General features: G+C 35.4%; 1 pseudogene; it reads right to left on the bottom strand.

The window, feature by feature from the left end:
- The window catches only part of LOC107873917, a 31,719-nt pseudogene extending 9,379 nt beyond the window's left edge, over window positions 1-22,340 (bottom strand).
- Between the last annotated feature and the right edge of the window lie 434 nt (window positions 22,341-22,774).

Genomic DNA, 22,774 nt, shown 5'->3' with positions numbered 1-22,774 from the left:
ATCAATGAAGGAGTGGTGACAACAAGATATGTTTCAATAAGGGATCAACCAGCTGACTTACTAACCAAAGGACTTACAAAAGTTCAACACCACTATCTTAGCTCTAAGCTTGGACTGTAGGACATATTCACTACTTCATCTTGAGGGGGAGTGTTGAGAGTAAGCAACAAGCAAGGGTAGTTTAGTAATTGTCTCAATTATACAGTCACTGTATTAGCAGTTAGTTAAGGGATTGATCAAGATTAGTTATGGCAGTTAGAAGTAGTTACTCATTGAACTAGTGTATAAATACCTGCCAAGTGTACAGTTCAATCAAGATAATCAATACATTCTACGTGCTTTCTCTTAATTCTCTTCTTCTTCACTATTTCCTTCTATACTTTCTTCATCAGTTATCCCTATAGGGAGTACATAATCTGCAGATTACACAGATTAAAACAGCATCAGATAAGGAATATTATAATCACCTTGAGTAACTTCTTCAAGCTCTTGGTATCATTTTGCTTTGCTTGTAAGAGTTCCAACCCATACTGAATGTTGTTAAATCACAAAAGATTCCCGCAATTGTTCAATTCAACAATCATTATAGTCAAAGAAAATCATGGATAAGAGAATATCAAATGCTGCTAGTTCTATTACCTAACGGGAGATAAGACAAGCCTCATGTCAACATCTGCTTGAGTGTTCCGCATCACGTGATGGCTCAACGCCCATCCAACAACCTTCTCTGCACCTTCAAGCACCCAATAATTCAGCTCTTTTGCAGAAAAAAAAAAAGCCACCTGGTTGACATAATTGTCTTTTCTTCCTTGTTTTTTGGTAATGAAGGATGTTATGATTCGGATAGAATAAGCAAACTACAAGTAAAAGAAAGACAAGAACAACTTATGATAACTAGGGGCAGACCTAGGTAGTTCACAGGGGGTTCACCCGAACCCCCTCAGCAAAAAATTACGTTGTATATAGAAAGTAGAAAATCTATATTTATGTACATATATTAATGTTGAACCACATGAAACAAGGCACTTAGATAGCCCAGTGGTGTTATTTTCACTGCCATCTCCTATTATAAAAATTAAATGTACTGTACAGCAATTATTATATAAAAAAAACGCTAGGTGCTACTGCTATATAAATAAATAAATAAAACATTTTACATCCTTGAAATTGTAAATTTTATTGGCTTTTTCACACATTTATATTTTTATTTTTCGAACCTCCTGAAGAAAATTCCTGGATCCACCAATGATGATAACACATAATATCCAATCAACCTATGATCTTAGCCAATAGAATAGTCAAAGCACATAAGTTAGCTCAATCAAATACTCGATCAAATACTGTATAGATCCTCCATCCACACCCAAAACGTGTCGGATTGACACAGATGTGATAGAGATTTTGAATGATCTAAAAGACATAGTTATGTATATAATAGTGAGAATCTAAAGTATCCCACACATCCCTCAACCCCCTTCCCACAACTATGTGAAGAAAAAGGAAGAACAGTGAAAGCAGCAGCTTACTTTTAACAGAAAAATTATGGTCTTTGATGCACAATGTCTCGAGTCCGTTGCATTCTAACCCAATCCGGCTCAGAACCTATATAAGAACGACAATCTTATAGCAATAAGTAGTTAAAGACAGAAGTCATGTCATTAATCTATTGAATTCATAAATCAATCATTCAACTTGTTCACACAATTTAAAAAAAAAAAAGTATATCGGAGAGCAGTAACCTAGTCTTAGAATGCTGGAAATACATTGACAGAATTCTTGGGGAAATCAGGAATATATTGAGTCAACGAGGGTGGAATTTCAGTTTCAGAGGGATACTAAGCAGCTAAGAAATTGACGGAGTTACTCAACTTCTGCAGCAGCTGGAGGTGTTCCAGAGGGACAACAGACAGTGAAGATTACTTAACATGGAAAGGCTACAGTAAGACGGTCTTTACAGTAAGGTCAACTTATTGCTTTTACACAGGGGTCCAAATGGCCTTGGAAACATATTTGAGAAGTCAATTCTCTATTTTATGTTAGAAACATATCGTACTTTCTGAGGGGATTTACAAATGTGAGGTGAAAAATTGGTCATTCATAACTATAAAGGTCAGAAAGCCTTACTGTTTTCAAGCTATTAAAATTTTCTTTCACTGTTAGGGTTTCAGCATCTTGATCCAGTTGTTGTTTCCAAGTAGACAGAAGTGCTTCATCCTGCAATACTCAAAGCCACTCTGTGATTTGCTAAAGAATTTAAAATTCTATAGAATTTAAAAAACAGACCTGCGGCATGTAGATAACCACTTTATTTGGGAAAAGTTTCGTCAGAAATTTATTTGTGCTTGCAATCTGTTTCCCCTTGTCTTCCATCTTCCCAAAACTATCCTGAACACAAGAAATTTCAGTACTATTTTAAAAAGACAATTAAGTTGTCATATGGCTGTGTTTAGTCAACGGTAATACAACACAAGGGCAAATTCATATCCAGGTTTTTCGAATGTAAATGACACTTTTTTTGGAAAAGATAAATTTCTTTTAAACAATGTAAACAACACAAAAGTTGGTGAATCAGAAAAAGCACCTAAAATGAAGAGGAAAGGAACCGAAAGACAACGAGGAATTAGAAAAATTATTTTTAAAAAAAATGAGGACAATAAAGGCCTAATTCACGGCCATAAGCAAGAGGAACTTAATTAGAATTAGAATATTTTTGTGGTTTGGTTTTATAAAATATTGGTTGAGACATTCGTCAAAGAAGTAGCTGCTTTTAGAAAATAAGATCGCTTTGATGGTTTAATTTCTGAAAATCCTTTTAGATTGTTTTAAAAAATAAGCCTAGTTTCCAAAAAAAACAAGTAGTAATTTGTATCCAAATGCCTTAGTTTAATATCAAAGTCATATCGTTCTTCCAAAATTAATCCCCCCAAAATGCTCAACAGGACCCAAAAAAAAAAAGATGAAAAAGAACACAGGCGGCCTACATGTAAAGCTGGGTTCTTTTCCCGTTATTTATAATTCGACATCCTCATTTACAAGATATTTTCAGCACTAACTGAAAGTTCTTAAAAAAAACTGAAGAACTTATACTGGGAAGGCGAGCTCATATAAAATGCTGCCCAATTTGGTGAAGAGAGATCCTTTAGGCTGTGCAAAGACTAAAATAGAAAAAGCATGTTCACGCCTTATTTTGTCAAACAATTGAAAGGATATATGTGTTAAAATATGGCATTGGGCATAACTTGACCGCAAGGGCTAGCTAGCTCATTAGGGGAGTATTTACCCAAGTCCATATAAACAAACCACCACTCCAATACCCAACTAATGTGGGATTGTATCAACCCCTACGTACCTTAGAGCTTTTTTGTGCTTCTCGCTTTTAAGAACGTTGGTCATTCTTTAAAATTGTTTTGCTTTGTAATGCTTTTACTTGCACCGAGGATCTATCAGAATCAGTCTCTCTACCTTGTAGGGGTAAGGTCCCCATACTCTACTTGTGGGATTACATTGGGTATGTCATTGTTATTTTTGTCGTTGAGAGTGTGGGTGTATCCCACACTATGTAGTGTTCATATGTGTGTGTGTGTGTGAAAATGATTTGTGTGTTTGTGTCTGCGTCTGTGTATGCGGCATGTGCATGGATGCATTGATATATATAGCTAAACTAATGTCTGTTTTGTGATTCGAAGTTGATATTTTGAACTTTTTGCTATAATAAGAGTCCCCTCTCATCCTCTTGATCAAGCATCGGTCTCACAAAGTTTTGGCACCAATAACTACTAAAGCCAAGAAATTTAATCCATAAGAAATTTCAATTACAGGCCACTTAATACACTGTATACATATTATAACTGGAAAAGATATAATCATAGCCATCTTGTAACACCCCGTATTTTTGGGCTATAGTTTAGACCTTCGTTCCTACCTATATAGACCCGAACTGAATTATTCTTGTAACGTCCCGCATTTCGCGCTACAATATAGACCACGATTCCGATGTGTTGATAATCCCGAAGACATAAATCCTATGCCAATATGGCATGTTAATTATTTTCGTAGTATGTGAATCCATTCAAGCTTGAATTTAGACCATAGAGGTCCTTCAACTCAAGGACGAGTTGAAACTATTTCGATCGATTAAGTTTACTGGACGTTGTAATTTATGTCAGCTTCCATCAACCATAACTCTCTTTATATGTCAAATTAGAGAACCTACTATATGTCAATTGATAGGTCTTCGAGTTAGCTTTCCAACGATACCAATTTTGCTAAAATCCAGCACCCGAACAAGAAGTTATGGCCTTTTAAAGTAATATGCGTCGCCTAACCAATCGCACATGGCCACTGGAAGCATTGGCGATAGCATAGGCGGCGCCTATGTAAACATAGCCGATAGCTTAGGTGGAGCCTGTGTAAACATAGGCGATAGCATAGGCGGAACGTATGTAAACATAGGCGATAGTATAGGCGGCGCCTATGTAAAGGTTTCAAGTGACTTAAACACTCCAATTTTGGGGCAAAATAGTCCTTTTCCACCCTTACTTAGCCCTAAACACAAAATTCAGTTCCAAAGACCCCAAAATACACCTTCATTCATCAAAAGTGCTCAATTATTCTCCTTTGGGTTTCAAAATAAAAACCCAAGCAACTCAAGATTCAACCGAGGGTTTTAGAAACTAATTGCATATTTGGAATCCCCAGAACGTAGGCTTCAAGAAGCACCTGTAATCGTCGCATATAGAGGTATGTGGGGTTATCTTAAAAATCTCATGGGCTTTAAAAATTCATGTTTTCAAAATGGGGGTTTTGAAATTACGAATATGATTATGTTTTAAACGTTTTATGATATTGATTTGGTCTTTAGGCCTAATTCCAATGTGATTTGATATATTATATATGGATATGCATGTGTTTCATAATGATGATAAATTGAGAGCATGATTTACACGGAAACCCTTTCTTGATATGATATTGTTTTGAGTTTTCACATGATATGAATCGTTTGAAATCATCTTGAAATGCATGTCTTGAAATGTCTTAAAAATGTCATGATTTGGATATGGTTTTTGACTTGCAAAGACAGGGTTGTTTTTGTTCATGTTGAAATATGTTGCATATGACGATTCAATGAAGAAAATGATATGATATTGATGACTTGCAAGTCGGGTATGATGATATCCTACAGAGTATGACATGTGATTGATTTGAATAAAGTTTGAATACATTGATTTTCATGAGAAAGGTGGATGCCCGAAGAAGGCGTTTGAGTGAAAGGGCTCATCGCTGGAAACCGTAGTTGCCGATGCGGGTCATATAATATTGTATCCTACATGGGAGGATAATAAATAATTGGGACATCTCACATGGGAGGATTCCCTGTGGTGTACTCACATGGGGTATACAGGCTCCAAATCCTGGCGGCTTCTTGGATTGGAGGCTTGGCCGCCGAGCACCAGAGGCGGATTCCACATAGCCATGGAATTACAATTGTAGGTTATTCCACCTAGCTCAATCGTATTACAATGATATTGAAAACTATTACATTATGCCCATGTGTTTTCAAATAATTTGATATGAAACAGCTTTATAATGGCTCTCACCTATATTGTGTAAAAATATTATATTTCTATTTTGATTTCTCTGCGTACCAGTACTTTTGTATTGACCCCCTCCCCTCCCAGGTTCGGAGGCACAATCTAGGGGTCCAGACAACCAGTAGATTCCTTCCGACAGATCGCAGAATCAAGTGGTGAGCCTTCTATATTTCGGAAGGCCTGATGTCTGCAGTTTAATTTATCATTTATTAGTTTTGGGTCTACTGGGGGCTTTGTCCCAGTTTTCAGATAGATATTTATTTTAGTCATGTAGTAGAGATTTCGCAGACGTTATAGAGATGTTGTGTTGAGATTGTGGGACATTATTACCCATTATTGCTTTCGTATGATTCCTGACTATGTTCCGTAATATTGTTTATCTTCCACATTTTTTTTATCATATGAATTATGTGCATGACTACCAGACAGATAGGGGTGTTTCGGGCCTTTATGGTTCAGGATACTCGTCACGGCAAGGGCCCCGGTTCGGATCGTGACACATCTATTCTTGGGCATTATGATCTGAAAATAGTATCTCCTCCTTATGATCATCTGAATAAATGTGAGACCCAATGATCACAATAGTATCTGGAATCTTCTCAAGCCAACTTTTGTACTTTGAATATGACCCTGAATTTCCTGTCGTAGTCTTCTCAGCATCTTTCATGAACAATATGACTGGGGAATTTCTGCTTTCTCTGATTACATCCTGAAAAAGTAGAATGAAAGGTAAAGACTACAGTTTACAACAAAATACAAAAAGAAAGGAACAGAAATCCCACATATTAGTTTTCAAACGAACTTATTCTTATTTGTTGAAAGAAATCACACCTCAAACAATGTGTTAACGAGTAAATTTTCCAGATCATCCTGTCCAGTGCCTTCTAAGCGCAGTTCATCGACTGAGAGGATGTGATGGAAAAATGCATTGGAAGTAAAACTATGACTGCTTACTTAAGAATGATGTTAACTTAATATATAAACTAAAGGAAAATAGTTAACTGGCATTCCAAAAGTATCTTTGCAAAAGAATCCGTGAGCATCTTCGCAAAGACTACCTAAGTTTGTGCCACGTGGGACGGGTTTATCAAATTGGACGCCAAGCTTTTCCAATGGACTAGCTTTGAAAGATAATACAATCTTCCCTCTAGTTCCAAATGCTGGGCCCCTGGAACAATGGAACAAGACAGAGAAGGTTAAAAATAACAGACTCGGATTGTACTAAAACATATGAATGGGCGGTTGCAGAACAAGATGTGGTACAGGAGATAAAGTACAATTCACTGCCTACAAATGCAGAAAAATAAAGATTATGTCTTAACTTTATAAACTAAACAAATAAAACAGGAAGTAACAAATACTCCTATTAGTAACGCGCATTTCGGGCTACAATAAAGACCATGATTTCGACGCGTTGATAATCTCGAAGCCATAAAATCCTATGCCAATACGGCATGTTAATTATTTGTGTAGCATGTGAATCCATTCAAACTTGAATTTAGACCATAGATGTCCTTCAACTCATGGACGAGTTGAAACTATTTCTATCGACTAAGTTTTAGTGGACGTTGTAAAGTGTCTCAGCTTCCATCGACCATAATTCTCTGTATATATCGAATTAGGAAGCCTATTATGGGTCAAATAATAGGTATTCAAGTTAGCTTTCCAACGATACCAATTTGGCTAAAATCCGACACCCGAGCAAGAAGTTATGACCTTTCAAAGTGATATGCGTCGCCTAACTAATCGCCCATGGCTACTGGAAAGCATAGGCAATAGCCTAGGCGGCGCCTATGTAAACATAGGTGATAGCCTAGGCGGAACCTATGTAAACATAGGCGATAGCCTAGGCGGCGACTATATGAACATAGGCGATAGCCTAGGCGGCGCCTATGTGAACATAGGCAATGGGATGGGCGGCGCCTACGTAAAGAATTCTAGTTACTTAAACACTCCGTTTTGAGGACAAAGTGGTCCTTTTCCACCCTTACTTAGCCCTAAAATACGAAATTTAGTTCCAAGGACCCCAAAATACACCTTCATTCATCAAAAGTGATCAAAGATTCTCCTTAGGGTTTCAAAATAAAAAACCAAATAGTTCAAGATTCAACCGTAGGTTTTCAAAGATAATTACATATTTGGAATCACCAATCCCCAAGCTTCAAGAAACATCTATTATCCTTGGAAATAGAGGTACGTGGGGTTATCCTAAAATCTCATGGATGTAGTTTTTATGAACATGCATGCTTTTAAATAGGGGTTTTCAATCAAATGCTAATAACTTGCTTTCAATATGATTTCTAAGTCATCTTTCTTTATGTCATGGAAATTGTTTGCTTATATACTTCAATGGTTGAAACCATGCATATGTGATTTGAGATTTTTTCCATGGAAGTTTGATAAATATGATTGATAAATTGCTTTCAAATTCCCATGATAATGTCTTGATAACCCATATCATATTGTGATCAACAAAAGAGAGCATTAATTTGAAATAAATATTGTTCACCACTTGTAAATGATGAAGCACCTTGGTTTTCACATGGTTATGCATATGTGGAAGTGATATTGAGGACTTGTAAGTCGGGTATGATGATACCCTACAGAACATGCTATGTCATTGAATCAGATGAAATTTGAATGCATTGATTTTACATGAGAAAAATGGATGCCCGAAGAAGGCATTTGAGAGTAAGGGCTCATCGCTGGAAAACGTATTTGCAGACACGGAATATTGGTACCAGGCTAAGTGATCTTGTGTACTTGACTTCATGTCATTCCCAAATTGGGACTATAGGTAGGAGCCCTGGCTAAGTGATCTTGGGCACTACCAGTGGGTCGAGAAACCATGCTTTGTGGTCTTGAGTGTCTCTCCCTCACTTATACTCTAATCTCGACGGAAAACGAGGTTAGACAGTTGGTTTAAATTATGTAGGGTATTCCACCTAGCTCAGTTGCATTTCATTGTTGTTGAGAAACTATTGCATTACACCCATGTGTTTTCAAATGATTTGATACGAAATTGCTTTATAATGGCTCTCAACTATATTTTGTAAAAATATTATGTTTTATTTTGATATCTCTGCATGACAGTACTTTTGTGCTAACCCCCTCCCCTCTCTTACCTCTTAGGTTCAGAGGTCCAGTCTAGGGGTCAAGAGAATCAGTAGATCATTCAGACAGAGTTGCAGAGACAAGTGGTGAGCCTTCTATGTTTCGGAAGGTCTTATGTCCTGCAGTCCTTTTATCTTATATTCAGTTTTGGGGTCTACTGGGGCCTTGTCCCAGTTTATATACGGTTACTTGACTCAGTCATTTGTTAGAGATTTTCGCAGACAGTTGTTTAGAGGTTAATTGATGTTGGGGGAACCTTATCTCCCCGTTATTGTTTCTTTTCATATTTATGACCATGTTTTTGAATTATTGTGTTTCTTCTACATTACTTTGATCATATGAATTAGGTGCATGATTACCAGACAGATAGGGGTGTTTCGGGCTTCCATGGTTCGAAATGCTCGTCACGGCCAAGCCCTGATTCGAGTCGTGACACTATCCCAATTTATGTGAAGGTGTTTGACAGGCATAGGAGTTTAAAAATGAAAGGAAGATTTTGAAACTTGTGGTCTAAAACAAATTATAGATAATATTGGCTATAAACTATCTCATCAATGGTAAAATGAAAAGTTTAATGGTAAATTATTACTCTCAGTTTCAATTTGTTTGTCATAGCTTGACTTGACATGAAGTTTAAGAAAGTAATCTTAATCTAAAGAAATGTATAATATATTTAGAATGCCCTTTATGTTGTGGTATTAACACGTCATGTGAGATGGTGAAACTAAAGAGTTGCCAAATTAGGAAAGACGCATTTTTTTGAAATACGCTAAAAAAGATAGTAAAGCAAACAAATTGAAACAAGTGGGAGAACTAAATATAGAAATGCATCATTCTTTTTGGGATGACTAAAAGGATCGAGTGTATATTCATCGATGACATTAAGAAATATGGATCAATAATGATTATTTTCATTTATGAGAAACCGGAAGGACAAAATTACTAGGGACCATCACAAAATAACATCAGAAATTTGTTTAGATATAAGATACAGATCATTTAATAGTGCAGAAGAGTTGGTGTTGAGGTTTGTAGGAAAATTAGAATTTAGCTGATGGGAGTCGAGTCAAGTGCAGAAGTAGAACCAATAAATCTGACTCTATCACCTGAACATCTTCAACATCAGTTATTAGTAGAAAGAAAAACAACAACATCAACATGCCTAGTGTATTACCACAGAGTGGGATCTGAGGAGGGTAGGTGAAGTAGAGTGGTTGTTTCCAATAGACCCCCAACTTTTTTTTCTTAGTGAAAATAAAATCTGAAGAAAAAAAATGAAACTCCTGAATATTCAAAAACAAGGGACTAACCAAAGGGCAGTCAATACCTGTCATAAAGACGGTGTTTTTCGATGGCCCGGCTAAAGAGGATATACTGTCATTAGCAGTTGGGCTTGATGATGCTTCAGTGCCTTCCATTGGCTCAGCATCCTTCACAGATAGTCTCTGAATGATATGAAAATGTATCCATGATTTGCATCTGAGTCTGACCACATCAATAAAAATGCAAGAGCGACAAAGGGAATAACAAAGTCTAGAAAATGACATGAAAGATTTTAATAGGCCACTGACTCTAGATTTAACTGAAAAGAACTCTAGCTCGTAGAAATAAGATAGATGACATGCAAAATCAACCCCAGGAAAGAAGAAATTTCATAAATTTCATCTACTGTCTTTGCATCCCATCAATATGTCTATAGCCCCTTTATAGGTCTATAAGACGGAACTCGAAGTATGTCTTAAATGCTAGGTGGCCACTAGTACTACTTCAAGGCGGGTCAAGAACAAGAAAAATTGAAAAACAATTAAGGTTAATGATGAAATGTTCCTCAAAAGCATAATAAGAAATTTCATCTTACAAAAGTTTTGCTATCAAAAATGAGCAATTTGGCTCCATAAAAATGTGCAAGTGCCTTCACCAGAATCTCCTGATATATTTCTGATCCAGGAAAACAAAAGCAGAACTGGTCAGTACCCATAGATTAATATCGATCAAGCGCTCCAATGAGAAAAATTAAATAATAACAATACAAAATAAGTTAAATAATTACTGAGAAAATAACAAACCTGCAGGACTAGAAAGCAAAATTCTTGGGTTGACCGCAGGAAGCTCATTGATATATTTAACTTGCTCGTTGTGCTTTAGGTGTAAATATGAAGTGCCAATCAGCGCATGTTTTGTGTTCTCACTGCAAATTCACAGATACAGACATCTTCACCAAACCAAGGTTTATTTAAAGCACAATGCTACATACAATATGAGATATCTATATAACTGTTGAGGAATGAGAATAGAGAAAGAAAAAGGAGGGAAAGTTAGTAAAAGTGTCAAGAAGTTAGTTACATAAAGCAAACCACAAGTAAAAGAAAAAAAAGAACAACACAACAGATTTACGTGGAAACCCTTGCGGGAGAAACCACGGGCAGAGGCAAAGAAATTTCACTATAAAAAGAGAGAAGTACAATGTGGAGAATGTGCGTATTTTCTGAATACTCAAAAAAAACCCACTAAATGCACTTATATAATACGTGCATATAGATAAGCCCTAGGTCCAAAAACATAAAGGTGCATACTGGCTTTGGGATCAGGCCTATCCTACGCTACCACCACAGACCCCATTAAAAATTACAAACATGAATCACACCGCGAAACTTTCAGGGCCGAATCAATAAAATTCTGGTCACTGCTCTAATAATATCCACCTTGACATGAATTTTAATTCACAACTCAAATCCATTTCAAGACAAACTCTACCTCATCCACAAAAGCCCCTAAGGGCACATCTTAACAGCTAACACCAACCAAGTCCAAGCAATTCTCAAACTTGGCACTTGGTAGTGTCTTGGTCATCATATCAGTAGGGTTATCATGGGTACTAATCTTGCTCACCACGACTAATAATTTCACTCACAAAATGATACCGTATATCGATGTTCTTTGTCCTCTCGTGAAACATCTGATCTTTCATAGGGAAGATAACACTCTGACTGTCACAAAAGACCATAGTAATCTGTAAGTCTTTCTATGTTCACCAAACAGACCCTTCAACCAAATAGCTTCCTTGAAATCCTTTGTAATAGCTATGTACTCTGCCTCAGTAGTTAACAAACCAACCGTAGTCTATAAGGTAGCTTTTCAACTAATAGTACAACCATGAATGGTGAAATCATAGCCTGTAAGGGATCTCCTTTTATCATGGTCTCCTGCAAAATTAGAATCAACATACTCGATTACACCATCTCTATTTTTCCCAAACTGCAAACAAATATCAGCAGATCTATGGAAGTATCTAGAAATCCGATGAACTGCTTCCAATATTCTTTGCCAAGATTTTCCATGTATCTACTAGCTTCACTAATGGCATAAGATAAATCTGGTCGAAAATACACCATCGCATAAATAAGAGACCCGATGGAACTAGAGTATGGAACTCGAGACATATAGTCACGCTCATCATCTATCTTTGGAGATAACGTGGCTAAGAGTTTGAAGTCATGAGCTTCTAATGGAGTACTTACAGGCTTGGTATTTTGAAAATCACAAACATGAGTCGCACCGGGAAACTTTCAGGGCCGGATCAACAAAATTCGGGTTACAACTCTAACATCTCTATATATAGTCGACTATGTACTATTAACAAGAAAAAAATTCTAAATACATCGATACAACACAATGATTTACTCTTGTTTCTTCTCTGATTCAAAGATGGTTGATCTTCTTCAATCTCTTCCTCTATTTCTCTGGTACAGTTATTTACTCTTAGTGTGAGTTACTGCATTATTCTTCCTGGTATTAGAGCTTACTAAATTGAATCAGTGCTCTTGTCGATCCAATAATTTTTGTTTTAAATTTTTGGTGTTCATCTACACATTCAAGAATTTCTGAATTCTGGTAATTTCTTGGTTGCTCTGAAAGTAACTGCTTGTCTAAGTGAGTTTCTCTGAAAGGAACTCTACTCTATTGAAGATGACTTTTTAATGCGCAAAGAATTGGATCAGTTTCCAACAATAGTGGATCAATCCCACGGCTACTACAGCCTCCATTAGATTATAATCATCCTCGGTTCTTATCTACGGCAGATGTATCAGGTACTTCTCTTACGTCTTTCCAATTAAAGGGGAGTGAAAACTATGTTGTATGGAGTAAGGCTGTTTGAATTGCACTACTAGGGAGTAACAAATTTGATATAGTTGATGGCTCTTGTAAGAGAAAATTTCTTTATTGACCCGGGAAACGAATGGGAAAGAGTCAATGCTATAGTACTTTCTTGGCTTATGAATGCAGTTTCTACTGAACTTCTTGGAGGGGTACTGTTCCATGCCTCGACTGCATATTTTGTATGGTTGGATCTTAAGGAAATATTTGATAAAATAGATGGTTCAAGAACTTAGAATTTGGACCAAGAAATTGCAACTATGACTCAGGGAGTCTGTGTCTGTATATTTAACTAAGCTGAAAGATTTATGGGATGAGTTTGAATCTTTTGAGCCTGTGAAAAATCAAGAGAGTTCTTAGCTTATCTTCAAAGACAAAAGTTATATCAGTTTCAAATGGGCTTAAATGACACATACTCCCAAGTAAGAAGCCAAATTTTGTTGATGACACTACTACCAACTGTCAACATGGCCTACTCTATGATCATATGTGATTAGAATCAAAAAATTGTGGCTCATTTTGTGCATGCAACGAGTCTTCTTGGTCCTGCTCCTAATGCAGTTGATGCAGTTGCCATTTACTCTACGAATATCTTTTAAGGTGGTAGTTATCAAGGTAACTATCAAAAGGAGAAGAGAAACTATGTGTCAACATATAATCCTAGTGTTGTGTGTGATTACTGTAAAATAAAAAGTCATTACAAGATAGATTGCTACAAACTTGTTGGTTACCCTCCAAGACATCCTAGACATGGAGAGCACAAGATTCAAAATAAAGCTAGAACTGACTATGATCACAGTACAAGCAGAGGAAAGTTGCTTCTAGTGCTCACAATGTTATGGCTGAGGATTGGGTCAGCATTATCAAAACCAAAGTCCTGTACTGCTATATATGCCCCCAAGGTTCACACCTGAGCAATATACTTAGATTTGCAAGATGATGGAACAACACAAACAAGTGACATCTTCCATGCCATTTGCTAGAGAAGTGACGATGGTTTGCGGTAATCCACTTGAGTGGGTTATTGACACAGGTGCTACAAACCATATGACTGCAGATATTGATCTTCTAAAAAAAATTCAATATCGCAATCCAAAAAGAGTAATACTACCCAATGGTGATATGTCACTAGTGACACACATGGGATGTAATGACATATCTAAAAATAGTACTATCCAGAATGTTTTTCATCTACCTCAGTTTAAATACAATCTATTACCAGTCTCAAAGGTTACTAAGCAACCTAACTATTCATCTATATTCTTCCCTAACTTTTGTGTGTTTCAGGATCTTTAATTTGGATTGGGAAGGTGAAGGAATTGGCAGAGAGAAAAATGGACTACACTTGTTTTTGAGATAAAAGCTTCCGGGACATGGCAAAGTTGCAGGCGGTGTGTTCAGTACACAAAATACAAATAAATCTAATTTAAGGCTATGGCATAGTAGGCTTGGACATGTTCTTTTTAGGATACTATCTCACATGTTTTCTATATCAAAAACTCATGTAAATGACAATATAAATAAGTGTGAAGTCTGTCCATTTGATAAACAAACTAGGCTAGCCTTTCCTTCTAGTAGTACATCTAGTGTTAAAGCTTTTGAATTAGTACATATGGATCTCTGGGTCCTTATAAGGTTCCTACTTGTGATGGACACAAGTACTTCATCATTGTTGTGGATGATTTTACTAAAATGACATGGGTGTTTTTAATCAAGCTGATGTCATTATTGTTCTTAAGTATTTTCTGTCTTACATTCAAACCCAGTTTAATACTTTTGTAAAAGTGACTAGAACTGATAATGGTACTGAATTTGTCAATCACATATGTTCTGAACTCTTTGCAAATCTAGGCATAACTCATCAAACTTCTTGCTCATATACACCTTAGCAAAATGGTGTAGCTGAGAGGAAACATAGGCATTTGCTAGAAATAACAAGTGCTATTAGGTTTCATGCTAATATACCTTTAAAGTTTTGGGGACACAGAGTGAAAGCTTCTACATATCTAATAAACAGGCTTCTTTCTTATATATTAGGATATATCACACCTTATGAAAAACTGTACAACAAGAAACCTGCACTAGATCATCTAAAGGTCTAAGGTTGTGCTAAGGTAGTACATGAATTGGATAAACTTAAGCCTAGATCTAGAAAAGCTATTCACATGGGTTATTCAGAAACAAAGAAAGGTTATATTCTTTATGATCTTACTGACAAGATATTCTTTGTTAACAAGGATGTCAGTTTCTTGGAAGATATATTTCCTTTCAAGGATACTATGACTTAAGCTTCACAATCGTTATTTCCTATATGTAACTTGACAGTAAGAAGTAGTGATGAGTTAGCTATTGATATGATAGGAGTTGAGCTCAGTTCACAGTCATAAGCACCTATTGGTAACAACTCACAACCACAACCAACTATTGAGAATGACTCATAATCACAATCTCATGCTTAACAAGTATTAAATGCAACTAATACTACTATAGTCCAGCCAACTACAGTTCCTATTGCATAAATTCCTACTATAACAAGATACTACACAAGAAGAATAACTAGACAAAATGCTGCCGAATTGCCTCAACAAGATACTACATATCCAGATCAAAGAAAATCCACCAGGGGCACACATCCACCTACATGGATGAAAGACTTTGTGTCATTAACTATAAATGACAACATCTTATTTCCACTCTCAATCTGTGTTTATTTAATCTTCCTGATAAGTATCAATGCTACTTATCTAACTTCTCAAACCTTATTGAACTAACCACTTATGAAGAGGCAGTCCAAGATGCTAGGTGGGTAGATGCTATGCAGTTTGAGATAACTGCTCTTGAAACAACAATACTTAGCAGGTGCTCAATCTTCCGGAAGGCAAGTATCCTAAAGGATGCAAATGGATTGACAAAATCAAGTGCAAAGCTTCAAGACAAATAGAACGATTCAACGCAAGGTTGGTATCAAAAGGGTTCAGTCAAAAGGAAGGGCTAGACTAACAAGAAACCTTTAGCCCAATGGTAAAAATGGTTACTCTGAGGACTGTCTTGGCTATTTTGTAGCAGCTAGGAATTGGCATATCCATCAAATGAATGTATACAATTCCTTTTTGCAAGGTGATTTGGAAGATGTGACTATATGAAACTTCCAAAAGGTTATCTCATGCTGAACAACTATAAAATACAACTAATACTACTCTAGTCCAGTCAACTACAGTTCCTATTGCATAAATTCCTGCTATAACAAGATACTACACAAGAAGAATAACTAGACAAAATGCTGCTGAATTGCCTCAACAAGCTACTACATACCCAGATCAAAGAAAATCCACCAGGGGCACACATCCACCTACATGGATGAAAGACTTTGTGTCATTAACTATAAATAACAACATCTTATATCCTCTCTCAAACTATGTTTCTTTAATCTTTCTGATAAGTATCAATGCTACTTATCTAACTTCTCAAACCTTATTGAACCAACCACTTATGCAGAGGCAGTCAAAGATGCTAGGTGGGTAGATGCTAGGCAGTTTGAGATAGCTGCTCTTGAAACAACAATACTTAGCAGGTGCTCAATATTCCGGAAGGCAAGTATCCTATAGGGTGCAAATAGATTGACAAAATCAAGTGCAAAGATTCAGGACAAATAGAACGATTCAAGGCAATGTTGGTATCAAAAGGGTTCAGTCAAAAGGAAGGGATAGACTTACAAGAAACCTTTAGCCCAATGGTAAAAATGGTTACTCTGAGGGTTGTCTTGGCTATTTTGTAGCAGCTAGGAATTGGCATATCCATCAAATGAATGTATACAATTCCTTTTTGCAAGGTGATTTGGAAGATGAGACTATATGAAACCTCCATAAGGTTCTAAAAGTCAGGGGGAGAGACAGGTGTGCAAACTTTCAAAATCCTTTTATGGATTAAATAAAGCACCAAGACAATAGAATGCAAAACTGCATCATGCCTTGATTAGATATAACTTCAGAGAGAGTCAGTATGATCATTCTCTTTATATCAAAGAGACAAGTAAAGGAATAATTGTTGTACTAGTTTATGTTGATGACATACTAGTGACTGGTAGCAAATTTGATCAAATAAGTGAAACCAAAGAGGTTCTTCATAAATATTTTAAGATAAATGGATCTTGGAGAACTAAAGTACTTCCTAGGCATTGAATTTACAAGGTCTAAACAAGGAATTCTGATGCATCAGAGGATTTATTTAGTGGAATTAATCTCAAAAATAGGTCTCAGTACTGCTAAACCACCACCTACTCCACTTGATACTATAGACAAATTAACAACTACAAAATATGATCAACGTACTTCAGATGATGCAAGGTCAAAAGATGAAGTATCAGATGATCAAGGATGTACCAAAGGATAATAGGTAAGTTGTTAGACCTTAGAGTAACAAGATCAAACATAGCATATAGCGTGCAGACCTTGAGTAAGTTCTTATAGTGTCCAAAACAGTCTCACATGAATAAAGCACTTAAATCATCAAATATATAAAAGGAAAATTAGAATAAGGTCTTCTCATGTTTAGCTCAAAAGAAGATGTTTTTATAGCTCATTGTGATGCAGATTGGGCTGCATGTGCTTTCTGTAGAAAGTCTATTACAGGCTTTACTATTAAACTAGGTGAATCTCTAATTTCTTGGAAGTCAAAGAAACAATCAACTGTTTCTAGGAGTTCAGCTGAACCAGAGTATAGAAGCTTTGCTTCAACAGTTGAGAACTTACATAGCTAGCTGGTTTGATCAAGGATCTAGGTGTTCAACTACAACTACCTCTGACTATCTTCAGTGACTGTAAAGCAGCTTTGCAAATAGATACAAATCCTGTAGCTACCATGAGGATACTAAACATATAGAAATAGACTGCTACTTTGTGAGGAAAAAGATCCAACAAGGGTTGATCAAGACTGAATATATATTCACTTATGCCAAACCCGCAAATTCTTTCACTAAGGGATTAACCAAGGTTCAACATAAATACTTAATGTCCAAACTTGACCTTGTCAATCTCTTTGCAGTGCCAAGTTTGAGGAGGAGTGTTGAGGAATGAGAGTAAAGAAAGAAAAAGAAAGGAAAGTAAGTTAAAGTGCCAATAAGTTAGTTACATTGTTGAAGTCAGTTAGTTAGTTGACACCACACTATTAAGCTATCATCTACTCTATATACAGTAGACTATGTACTACTAGCAAGAACAAAATTCTGAATACATCAATACAACACAATGATTTACTCTTCTTCTTCTCTTTTCTTCCATGATTCTTAGATAGTTGATCTTCTCCTATCTCTTCCTTCATTTCTCTCTGCCTACACTGATTTACTCTTAGTGTGAGTTACTGCATTATTCTTCAATAACCATCAAAACAAGATGAGGCATGGCTAACCCTAGGTAAACGGCAACATCTAATAAAAGAGTAATGTCCATTGTATGAGCCAATGTGATCCATTCAATACCCTATTGCACGTCTAAAATTGGATATCTAGTGTGTCGACAATATAACAAGGGGCCCTTGCATTGTTTAAATCAAGAACGAGAACGAATATGGCTCCGATACTAAGTTGAAATGTGTAATCTATCTAATCTAAAAATTTAAATTGTTAAAATGAACACACTTTTAATTCATTGATTAATTAATTTTTTTATGACCGAGAAATTCATTTAAGGCCAACCCTTAACCAATTGTAGCTTCGACATTTGAGAATAATGGGACCGTGCCTCTATCCTTCTCTATGTAAATACCAATAACAGGCTTAGTTTGCATGGCGCGAGGCTCAAATATGTGACCTAAGTATAGAAAGAAAGTAATACCCTAAAACCAAAATTACACATATCATACAGAAACAAGATTGTCTTAGATAAAAACATAGAAATAGTCAGTTGGAACAGGATTAGAGACCTTTCCACATTCACAAGTGATTATTTTTCTTATATAGAAATGGATCTGGGAGACCACTTTTTCTTCATCCCACAGTTGTGGAACTTAACATTTATATTTAACCACTTGAAAAAATATTGTAACTCACTTGAAAAATTTGAACCTATTTGACTACTTTATCCTTTGCTTACATCATGGTCATGCTTTGTCTAAGGGATAAGACTTACTATAGACCCCATTTTCAATTTTGGAAAGAAAAAGAATAGTTAATTCAATAAACCAAGTACTTGCACTATTTAATGATAATTTATATTTCCTAGCACTTCAACAAATTCTTAGACTAAAGCACCGGTGAACGTTTTCATAATACTATATAGAATTTGTGAATGTTCTTATATATATCTAACAATTTTATTAAAGTTTGTCTTGCATTTTAGGTAATAGTTGGGAGTTGGGACCAAAAAAATTACTATATTCTTTTCCTTTTTATGAAGTCACTATTTAAATTGAACTGCATTAGCTCAAAGTTCTCAAATTTTTTTGTCTAACATAAATATTGCATACCAACTTCTTTTTCTTTTTGCAAAATTAATTAAATCACTAATAAGTTAACATGAACAAAAATTAAAACCTGTCTAACATATAGTGAAAATATTCTTATAATGTAAAGAAAATATTTTTATTTCTTAACTAGAATATAAGAAAATATAAGAAGTATCAGGAAATGCCCGAAAGACCAAAGAACACAAGAGAAAAAAATAAAGGAAACTAAATAGATTTCCAGATATACAATGGTAATTGGATTATGCTATGTGATCTAGTTGCCTACTTGACTACCTTAAGTAATATGGAAAGTCATCGAATGATACTTCTATATTTTGTTCGTCAATGATTGCAGCATAAAGTTTTTCCATAACTGCAGCAGATTTTGAAGACATCTCTGAAGTTGAAGCAGGCATTAATCCTGTAATCCACCATCTTTCCTCCAACATCTGTTAATAAATAAGTTTTTTAGTTATGTATGGATCAGTTTGCGAGCTCAGCAAGAAGGCCAAAAGAAATGGTTCAGCGAATGACTTAGCATTGCCTGTACCAATGAATAATTCAAAATCAGCAGCATTATTGCTGCCGATATTTGCAGCTGAATCTAATTCAAGGCCATCAAGCTTGTACCAATGGATAATTCAAAATCCGAATATAATGATTAACAAGGGAAGGAGGCATGCAGCTCATTTCTTGGGTGCTTTTTACCACTAACCTGAGATGTCGGTTTCAAAGAAAATAGATCTCGACATGGGTTTGAAAAAACCAACAAATTAAAAGCACGAGCAATAGCTAAAGCATCTTCTACCTGGTTTTCGATATTCAACAGTTTTCCTTTTCCGAAACTGGTCCCAATATCTGAAGGCGACTCCAATAGTAACTGAACAATCTATATAGAACAGTGTCAAGGATATTCAATCATATAGATGAGAAATAGTAAAGAATCACAAAAACCATAAGGATTGAGCAAATACAAATGGAATCACAATAGCTCCGACAGCAAAATGTTGAGGATACGTAAGCATTATTTTCGGCTTGACTTAAGACAACTTCATCGCCTGAATTGAGAAAGCAAAAAGAATATTTGCTGATGGTCTTTCCATTGACTTGCACATGGCCGCTTCCTTTTCTATCAGGAAAAGCCACCCACTTGCCTTGATGCTGATCATGTCTACAAACAATGAGTAATCTATATACATTATTAAGTTCACAACCTTAGAAAATAGTCAAACAAATGTCAAGTAATACAGTCCATCGATATGCGACCGGGCCAGTCATTGGAACGGGCGGTAAAAAATTATATTATTTATATATTATTAAAATTATATTTTATGTATATATAATAGATGTCAACCTCTTCGATTAGTTTTTCTACAAATTTGGAACCTTTTTGGTCGAAATGCTGACTTCGCCTCAGTATGCGACATGTTCATATTTAAATTTATATATATGGTAATCTCTCAGGAAGAAAAGTGCCTAAAGATAGTTTGCTCCAACTGCCTGAAGAGATTCCAATAAATATAACAGCGCCCAAAGAGAATTTTTGAAGATACTACAAATAATTCTGATCCAGAAAAGATCTGTGCATCAGCATTGAAAAGAAAAAATCATTTCTTTTAATTTGTTTCGAAAAGCATCGTCATACTAAAATTTTCACTAGTAGACAGCGTGTTTCGAATTATGGCAAACAGACTTAAACTATTGGACAAACAGGATAGTCAAGGCAGTCCAAATTTAAAGCACTACATTTACAAGCCTTATAAAGCACGTCATCGCAGCAGGAGTGTCTTTGTTTGCACCAACCAACAAAAAAGTCTTATTTAGAGGAAACAGGAAAGTCAAGGCAGTCCAAATTTAGAGCACTACATTTACAAGCCTTATAAAGAACGTCATCGCAGCAGCAGGAGTGTCTTTGTTCGCACCAACTGCCAAAAAAGTCTTATTAACCTCTACTGTTGGGTTCTGCAGAATATATATTCTATTAGATATCAATTCTATAAACCAATATTCAATTGAAAAATAGTTAAAGAAAAACCAATACTACTAATATAAAACCTCCGGATACTCTGATATGAGTCGGCACCAAGGCTTGTCCGATACAAAACTTGAATGACATCTAAGACTATCCTAAGAAAATAGAAAAGATAAATAAAGTGTTTCTTACGTTCATTTTTTGTTTGTCCATTATTCACTTGACATCAAAGACAATTTTATTATATCACCTTTTTCAATATAATAAATCTAATAAATATATTGTGAAGGGATTATAAATAATAACAAGGGTAAATTAGGAATTAAAAAGATAAATTATTTTTAAACTAATAAGAACAAATTAGGAATAAATAGATAAATTATTTTTAAACTGTATATGTAAAAAATTTGACATTATATTTGTAGTATACCTTGCATTCTGTAAGGTGTGACTAAAGTGGAGGGACTAAGGAAGTAAAAAACAAAAAAATACTTGCCAGCTTCAAGTTCTGGTTGATCAGTTGATTGTAACTCCTTTGAATTCTCAGATGGCAGCATCGATTATTTTTCCAAAGTATCCACATTGTCATCTCCCTAAAAAATCAATTCACACCAATCAAAAAGAACCAAAAATGAATCAATTTACTCATCAAACACTTAAAAAAACCCCAAGAAAAAAAAGATAAGTAGAATTTTGAGTGAAGCCTTAGACATTTTAGAAAAGGAGGTATATCACCTACCAAAAATATTAATTTACTAACCAAACACTTAACAAAAAACAAAAAAAAAATGAATGAAGTAGAATTTTGAGTGCACCTTTAGACGCTTCGCAGAAGGAGGTGCATCATCCACCTTAAAAAAGTTGAATTTTATACAATCAAGGAAGAGAAAAAAAAGAATCAATACTCATTAAATGCTTAACAAAAAAATAAAATAAAATAACTGAATGAAGTGAAAATTTAAATGAACCTCTGGATGCTTCGAAAATGGAGGTACATCATCAGACGACGATGATGGCCTCTTGTTTTCGGTGGACAGTAAGGAACCAGTCGGTTGTTTTGGCAATACCATTTTTGTTGAGTGAAAGAGAGGAACTTCTTGATTTTTTGGCTTGTTGCTTTGTTCAACTTTGCTGTTGATACTTCAGTAGTGTTGGTTTTTCGAAATATATTAGACTATAGATAGGTAAGCACAGTTGGGCAGAAGAGTAATTAACCAAAAAAAATATTTGACTTTTTATATTTCAATGAGATTACATTAATACGGAGTATTCTACTGCATAAATCATTTATTATTGTAAGAAAAACCATAAATATCATTAAAGGACCCATTTGATAACGAAATTTTTTTCTCTTTTTTCCGGAATTGAACTTCAGAAATGTTTGGTCATAAAATTTGGAAGATTAAATTTTTACTTTTCGAGAATTTTTAAAATTCCCAAAACGATAAAAAAGCTGTCACTTTTTTCACTCCAAATTACCCATTAAAATTCAAAAATAACTCAA

The sequence above is a fragment of the Capsicum annuum genome, unplaced genomic scaffold (assembly GCF_002878395.1).
Source record: "Capsicum annuum cultivar UCD-10X-F1 unplaced genomic scaffold, UCD10Xv1.1 ctg4557, whole genome shotgun sequence".
Taxonomy (NCBI): Eukaryota; Viridiplantae; Streptophyta; class Magnoliopsida; order Solanales; family Solanaceae; genus Capsicum; species Capsicum annuum.
Note: the sequence above shows the minus strand (reverse complement) of the source record. Positions and strands in the feature narration are given on the sequence as shown.